Genomic DNA, 8865 nt, shown 5'->3' on the forward strand with positions numbered 1-8865 from the left:
CATATGGACATCAGACTCCAAGTCATGGTTAGGTGCATAAAAGGGATACTCACATTGACAAGGGAACCACTGGAAACTTACCTATTCCTTTTACCTTCACTTCAGATCGGTATAATCAAATTCTTTGGTTGCTTAACAAGGACCAAGTACCAGAAGTCTCTGCAAATGTGGTAGGTATTGTAACGATCCGACCTGTTTGTTTTAGTATTTGCACTCCGTTCAGCTATTTGAAGTCTTGAGTAGCTTCGTATAATGTATTATGACATGTGTGAAGCGTCGATTTTGGTTTTTTAGGTGATTCAGAATTTATTTGGAAGAATGATTCTCAACTAGGAAACTTTAAGTTGGAAGAATTGACCAAGTTTGATTTTTGAGTATTTGACCCCGAAATAGATTTTTGAAGGTTCCGTTAGCTTCATATGGTAATTTCGGACTTGGGCGTATGCCCAAATTTTAAATTGGAGGTCCCAAATAGAGTTGGCATAATTTTCAGAAAAATTGTTAACTTTAAAAAGCTTTGAATTCCAAAATTTGGCCATAATTGGATTTTTGTTGATACTTTGCCCCAATTTGGATTCCGAGAGTTCGACTAGTTTTGTAACAATATTTATGACTGGTGTGCAAAATTTGAAGTTATTCCGAGGTGCGTAGGCACATTTTCCATTAGTTTTTAAAAAATTAATAATTTTGATTTTATAAAGCTTGAATTCATTGCGATTCATAGTTTTGATATTATATTTGTGTTTTGATCGCCCGAGCAAGTTTGTATCATATTTTAGGACTTGTTGGTATATTTTATTGGGATCTCGTGGGGCTCGAGTGAGTTTCAGATGGGTTTTAAACATGTTTGGTGTTTTGGCATTGTTTTGAGCATAAGCATATAATGATCCAAATATCCATTTTTAGTTCTAGAGATCGGAATTCGATTTTAAGATTTTCGGGAGTTTGATAATGATTTATAGGAATGATCTAGAATGTTTGGTCTAATTTCATTAAGTCACGATTGGGTTTTTACTACGAAGCATTAGGTAATTATTTAACGAGCGAAGTTGATATTGCATTAAGCAAATGAGCTCTTAATTGAGTTTCAGCTGAACGATTAGGTTCGTATTATTATTTGTGACTCATAGGAGCAAGAATCGTCGAATTTCGATTTCGTATGAGGGAGTTAGAGTCTTTTTAGTGAAAAATAAATTGCTTATGCAAGTAAGTCTGGTGCGCACCTTTAGCGATCAGATTTGGTACCTTTAGTGACGGGATTTGGACTTTTAGTGACCACATTAGTATTTTTATTGGGAAGTTTTTTTTATAAGCTCATTTCAACATTTTTGGATCTAGGGAACTCAGATTTGGGCTATTTTTGAGAGGATTTTCACACTATGCATTGGGGTAAGTGTTCTCTACTCGGTTTTGATTTTATTTCATGAATCTATCCTCGTTTTTGCCATTTGGTTGATGATTTCAAAAGAGAAATTGGGGAGGTTTTCTCTAAAAATTTATAAAGTGAATTTTTGATTTTTGAGCATCGATTCAGAGTCGGATTTGAGTGAAACTAGTATGGTTGGACTCGTAATTGAATCGGTTGTCGGATTTTGTGAGTTTTATCGGATTCCAAGGTGCAGGACCGGGTTTGACTTTTTGATTAACTTTGGGCTTTTGATTAAAGATTCGACATTTATCGATTGGGTTTGTTTCCTTTGGCATGATTTGATGTTCTTGAGTTGCTTTTGGCTAGTTTTGAGCCGTTCGGAGGTCGGTACGTGTGGGATGGCATTTTTGGATCATTGTTTGACTTGCTCGGTATTGGATTTGGCTGGTTCGAGGTAAGTAACACTTCTAAACTTGATGCTGAGGGTATAAACCCCTGAATATACGTGTTATATGTTTGGTGATGAGGTGATGCACATGCTAGGTGACGGGCGTGTTGGCGTGCACCGTAGAAATTGTGACTCAATTGATTCTGTGGAACTGTATTGTCAAATAATCTTGTCATTATCCATGTACTTTTATGTGTTAAAGAAACTGAGTTGTGACTCATGCTAGAAATCATGTTTAGGCTATATGCTTATCATGTTGGGACCCACTAAGGTCATTTCTGTTATTGAGTTATTTTGCTAAAATTACAATTACATACTCAGACATACTCATTCACTGCATATCATATCTCAGTCTCTAATATCATTTCTCACAGCATATTATCATTGTTTGGGTCGATTGGCATGAGATTTGTGAGGTCGAGAGACTGGAGAGATTGATGACTGAGTGAGGCCGAGGGCCTGATTGTGAAGATATTTATGGGATCGGGTTGCACGTCGCATCATGCTTTATTGATTCATGCCATGATTAACTTACATTAGCTCTTGGGCAGGATCCACTCCTCCGGAGTCTGCACACCCACAGTGAGCGCAGGTACCTATTGAGTGCGAGTGCCGAGTGCCGAGTGCGAGTGCGAGTGTGTGCTGAGCGCGAGTGCCGAGAGCAAGTGCTAAGTGATTGGGAGGACTGAGTAACTGTGAGGACTGAGTGACCGTGAGGACTGAGTGACTGGAAGGACTGAGTGAATTGATACTCTGAGAGTATGCATATGGTTTTATCATTGTGTTGCATTGCATTTGACATGCACACCTGACATACATGCATAGAGATGCATTTTCCTCATATTGTACGGCATTACGTCATTCATGACTTCATATACACACTGACATGTAGGCATAGATATGTACTTTCCTCATGTCATCTGATAATTAAACATTTAGCTGTTGAATGATTTGGGAAAAATCATAGTTTTTCAAACTTACTCATATTTTAGTGATTTCGATAAAATATTTGGGTTTTACTGTTATACTTGAAAAGCATGCCTATATTCCGAAACTGTGAACGAGTTGAGCATTATATTTTTGAGTTATTACTTGTACTTCTTTAGTTATATTGTTATGAGTTGTTACTGGCTGTTGGTGTTAGACTCAGACATTTGGCCTAGCTCGTCACTACTTTCAACATAAGATTAGGCTTATTACTTATTGAGTACGTGGTATCGGTTGTACTCATACTACACTTAGATGTTGATGTTGTTGTGTATGGCAGAAGCTGGCATTGAAGATGTACTTGTGTTCCGGTCATAGCTGCCTCTTATTCTTGGTAGCTTTAGAATTATTAATCAGCTCATGTATATTTCAAACAGATGATATATTTATTTCATACCAGCTTTGTAAACTCTAAATCTTAGAATATCATGATTTGTACTACCAGTCCTTGAAAATTCTTCGTATAGAAGTTCAATCATATTATCATTACATTTATCAATAAATCGCATTAAATCGGATTGTTGTTAATTAGCTTACCTAGCGGGTTGGGGTAAGGTACCATCACGACTAGTTGGATTTTGGGTCGTGACAAATATTCTCTGTTGTTCTTGTAGGACAACTAGTAATGAACATGATTGGATAGTTGACATAGGTGCGACAAACCATACAACAACAACAACAACAACCTAGTATAATTCCACTAATGGGGTCTGGGGAGGATAGTGTGTACGCTGAACCTACCCCTACCCTAGGGTATAGAGACTGTTTCCGATAGACCCTCGGCTCCCTCCCTCCAAAAATTCCCCACCTTGCTCTTGGGGTGACTCGAACTCACAACCTCTTGGTTGGAAGTCGAGGGTGCTTACCACTAGAGCAACCCCCTCTTGTCAGGTGTGACAAACCATATGGTTTCTAAATCTGATATGTTATCAGAAATTTGTAAATTTCCCAACTATGAATCCAGGAAGGTTCACTTACCAAATGGGGACAAGATACCTATAACTCATATTTGTAATTGTAGGCTGATGCAGGGGAATATCTCTAATGTGTTGTGTGTGCCAGATTTTAGATACAACCTTCTCTCAGTGTCAAAATTGACTAAGGAGCTAAACTGTTGCATGGCATTCTTTCCTGATTTTTACCTTATGCAGGACCTTCACAATGGTAAGCACCCTCCACTTCCAACTAAGAGGTTGTGAGTTTGAGTCACCCCAAGATCAAGGTGGGAGTTCTTGGAGGGAGGGAGTCGAGGGTCTATCAGAAACAGCCTCTCGACCCCAGGGTAGGGGTAAGGTTTGCGTACACACTACCCTCCCCAAACCCCACTAGTGAGATTATACTGGGTTGTTGTTGTTGTTGTTGTTGCAGGACCTTCACAATGGGAAGGTGAAGGGGACTGGTGAAATGCTGGATGGACTCTATTATTGGCATCAGTTACTCAAGAATAAAGTGTCTACATCAGTAGCTTTAAGTGTCATAAGTGATGAAGATCTTTGGCATAGGAAGTTGGGTTATGTTCCTCACAAAGTTCTACAACAGATGCACTTACTCTAGCATCACAATAAACTTAGTAGTAGATCTCACTCTGTTAAGTCTTGTTCTATTTACCCACTGGCAAAACAAACTAGATTTCCTTTTCTACAAAGTACTAGTAGAGCTAAGGCTGTGTTTGATATGATTCATGGAGATGTTTGGGGACCTTATAGGGTACCCACTTTTGATGGAAAAATATATTTTCTTACTCTAGTTGATAACTGTAGTAGGATGGTTTGGGTGTTTCTGCTCAAGTTGAAAAGTGATGTTTCAGTTATAATAAAGGAATTCTTATTGCTTGTGAAGACACAATTCAATAGTACTATTAAGATTTTCAGAACTAACAATGGTGCAGAGTTCTTTAATTCCCATTGCGTATATATGTTTAGTAATGCAGGAATCATTAGTCAAAGATCATGCGTACACACACCACAGAAAAATGGATTTGCGAAAAGGAAGCATCGACAAATTCTTAAAGTAGCCAGAGGTATCAGGTTTCAAGGGTCCATACTTTTAAGGTTTTGGGGTCTTTGTATCCATAATGTTATTTATGTTTTTAACAGAATCCCTTCCACTGCATTGACATGCAAATCACCTTTTGAGGTGTTCTTTGGCAAAAAACCAAATCTTCAGTATCTGAGGGTACTTGGTTGCCTTTGTTTTGCTACCAATCCCACAACTAAGAGAGACAAATTTGGTGCAAAGGCATATACAATAGTTCACTTGGGATATTCCACCACATAGAAGGGATATAGAAATTATAGTCTAACTAATCATTCCCTTTTTGTGAGTAGGGATGTATCATTCCAAGAAGATAGCTTTCCTATCAGTGCATCTACCATGAACATCACCCCTGAAGTCATATATGAAGGGGACATTTTTATTCATATGACTGTGGACATAACTGTTTCTTCAGAAGCTACTGCAAGCCATCCATTAAATGGTCCAGAAATATCTTCTTCAGATGTTCATGAGGCACCAACAGTGCTTCCAGATATAGCTTCTGGGACTTCATCTACTACTGGAGATGTATCACCAACACCTGCTGCATCAGCTTCTCCTGATCCCTGTGCTACTACTCCACACAGGGAGCTTCCTTGTATACCTGTGGATGGTAGTACTGTGAGAAGGTCCTTTCGACCCAGTAAGACACCTGGTTGGCTAAATGGTTTTCAGCCTCCTGGTGAATCTTCAGAAGCCAATGCAGTCTATAGATATCCTTTTACTGACTATATGTCTTATGCTACAATCTCTTCTTTGATGAGGCCCTACAACATTCCAAATGGGGTGATGCCATAGACCAGGAATTGAATGCCTTGAAAAATAATCATACTTAGACTCTAGTTGACCTACCAGATGATAAAAGGGCCACTGGGTGCAAATGGGTCTTTAAGGTCAAGTATAATCCAATATCGGAGGTAGATAGGTATAAGGATCGATTAGTGGCTAAAGGTTATACACAACAAGAAGGTCTTGACTACCAAGAGATATCCTCTCTTGTAGTCAAGATGGTAACTGCTAGGGCCATTCTTTCTTTGGCTGCAATGCATGGTTGGAAGCTACATTAAATGAATGTCTTCAATGCGTTCCTTCAAGGTGACTTGGAAGAGGATGTATGCATATTTCCACCTCCGGAGTTCTTGATCCAGGGGGAGTCTCACAAGGTTTGTAAGTTGCACAAGTCCCTGTGTGGTCTGAAACAGGCCTCCCGATAGTGGAGCTTGAAGCTAAGTGAAGCTCTTGTGGCCGCAGGATTTCAACAGAGTCACCCATTACTATTCTCTTTTTACCAAGCAGTCTAGTTCGGATTAGGTGCTCATATTGATCTATGTGGATGACCTACTCATCACAGGGTCCTCGCACTCTCTAATTCTTGAGGCAAAATCCATGTTGCAACAACAATTCAAGATCAAGGACTTGGGGGAGATGAAATATTTCATTGGTCTTGAAATTGCTAGGAGAAAACATGGAATTGTGGTTTGTCAGAGAAAGTTTGCCTTAGATTTGATTGCAAAGCTTAGCCTTTCTGGTTCTAAACCGGCTAGTACACCTTTGGAGCCAAATCAAAGGTTTACCAGTGTGGAATTTGATCAGAAAAACACAGGAAAGACACATGCTGATGATCTGCTACTTGATCCTACTTGTTATCAGAAATTAGTTGGGAAGTTACTTTACTTAACCATGACAAGACCAGATATAGCATATGCAGTAGAAAACCTAAGCCAATTTATGCATAAGACCAAGAGATCTCACATGGAAAGAGCCTTGCGAATGGTGAGGAACTTGAAGAATGCACCAGGCTTGGGGATATTCAAGTCAAACAAGTAGTCAAGACAACTCTCAGTGTATTGCACTACTAGAAAATCATAAATTTCCGACAGGAAATTTCCGACGGAATCCGTCGGAATTGTAAAAACAATATCACCTATATATTTTTAAAATTCTTTTGACCACATTTCCGACCAAATCGGTCGCAACTTTTGGCTGAAAATTTAGTTTTGACTTGTTTGACTTCAATTCCGATCGATTCGGTCGGTATTTTTAAAAAAAAAATTAAAATGACAATTCTGAACAAATCGGTTCGAATTATTTTTAAAAAACCCTACCCGACCCCATCCCCAAAAACAGAACCTCTATATTCTTCCTCCTTCTTCTCTCCTCCTCCTCCTCTCTCTTGTACTTCTCCTCCAATTTAAATGTATTTTCGCTCTCTCCCTCTCATTTCCTCCTCCCTTCTCCCTCTCCTTCCCCCTCCTTTTTCGCCTTAACTTATTAACTTTTTTTTCGTTTTGCAACAGTGGCGCGGTATTTGCGGTGGCGGTAGCAGCTCAGTCGACTTCTCCGATATTTTTTCCGTCGAGGTAAGTACTTCGTTGACATATATATCGTATTTTCATTATTAAATTTGTAGTAATTTTCTATATATGAATATCCTAGCTAGTTGAAGTAGGTATGGTAGAAATTTTAGGGATTTTATTTTTTTAATGATACATAATATAAAATAAAAAAAGAGAGGAATATGTTGATGTGATGACCCGATAGGTCATCTTTAAATTTAATAATTATTTCTGTGTTCTAAAACCTTAAATAGTACCTTTCAGTATTACTCGACTTGCGTGCGCATTCTGCAAATTTTTTCGAAAAGTTTTTATGTGAAAAATAATTAAAATGTAAAATAGAGTTTTAAAACTCAACTGAGTTGACTTCGGTCAATGTTTTGAACAAACATGCCCGGATCAGTATTTTGACAGTTTCAGTAGGTCCGTATCATAATTTGGGACTTGGGCGTATGCCCTGAATCGAATTCAGAAGTCCCTAGCTCAAATTACCGCCATTTAACGGAAACTAAAAATCTAAAGGCTAAAGATTTCCAAAGTTTGACCGTGAATTTGTCTATATCGATATCAAACTTGGATTGAGATTTCAAGAGTTGGAATAGCTCCGTTATGTCATTTGGGACTTACCTGCAAAATTTGAGATTATTCCGGATTGAATTGACATGATTCGGTGTGAGTTATAGAATTTAAAATTTCATAAACTCATAAGTGTGAATCGAGATGTAGCGTTGTAGCAACTTAGTTTACAGACGAAAAGCAGAAGTGTAGGTTCAGTAAAAACGAGTAAGTTTTTACTCATATTATTAAGATGCAGAAATTCATAAGAAAACATGGGCATGATCTATCTGATGATGAGGATGAACAAACTGAATCTAATGTGTAGTGGTTTAGGTGTGGTATTTTGGTTGATTGGTAAACTTGATTGTGAGAGACAACTTTATGTTTTGTTTTTAAACTTGAATGTGGGCTACTATTTAGATGTTTTTATGCCCAAAATTGTTAGATTTGATGGATTTATTGGTTTAGATTGTATTATTGGTTGGTATTATTTGTTTAGATTGTGTTAGTGGTTGGTATTGTTGGTTTAGATTATGTTAATGGTTGGTATTTTTGGTTTAGATGTTATATTTGTTGATTGGTTGTTAGCGTTATTGTATTGTAATAGTTTGATAGGTGGTGTAGCTCAAAATTGAGCAGAATTCTGCCCAGTTTTACCGAAAATTCCGACTAATTTTCGACGAAAACAGTTGGACAACTGCCCAGATTTGACCAAAAACACCCAGATTTCCGATCGAATCGGTCAGAAATAAAATAAAATAAAATAAAAATAATAATAATAATAATAATAAATAAATATATATATAATAGTTTTCGACGGATTTCCTCGGAAATTAAATAAATTTTATTTTTTAATTATTAATTTTCGACTGATTCGGTGAGAAATTTTATATTTTTATTATTTAATTTTAAATAAATATTTATTTTTATTTATATTATTACAACTGATTTGGTCAGTAAAATTCCGACCACTGTGGTCAGAAGTTTGAAAATATTTGGTCGTCTGTACTTTTTGAACATTCTGACTACTTTGGTCGGAAATCACCGACGGATTCGGTCAGAAATTATTTTTCGACCAACTGTTTTCCGACCGACTAATTTTGGTCAGAAAGTAGTTAGAAATTTGTGATTTT

Source organism: Nicotiana tomentosiformis, chromosome 6, assembly GCF_000390325.3.
Source record: "Nicotiana tomentosiformis chromosome 6, ASM39032v3, whole genome shotgun sequence".
NCBI lineage: Eukaryota > Viridiplantae > Streptophyta > Magnoliopsida > Solanales > Solanaceae > Nicotiana > Nicotiana tomentosiformis.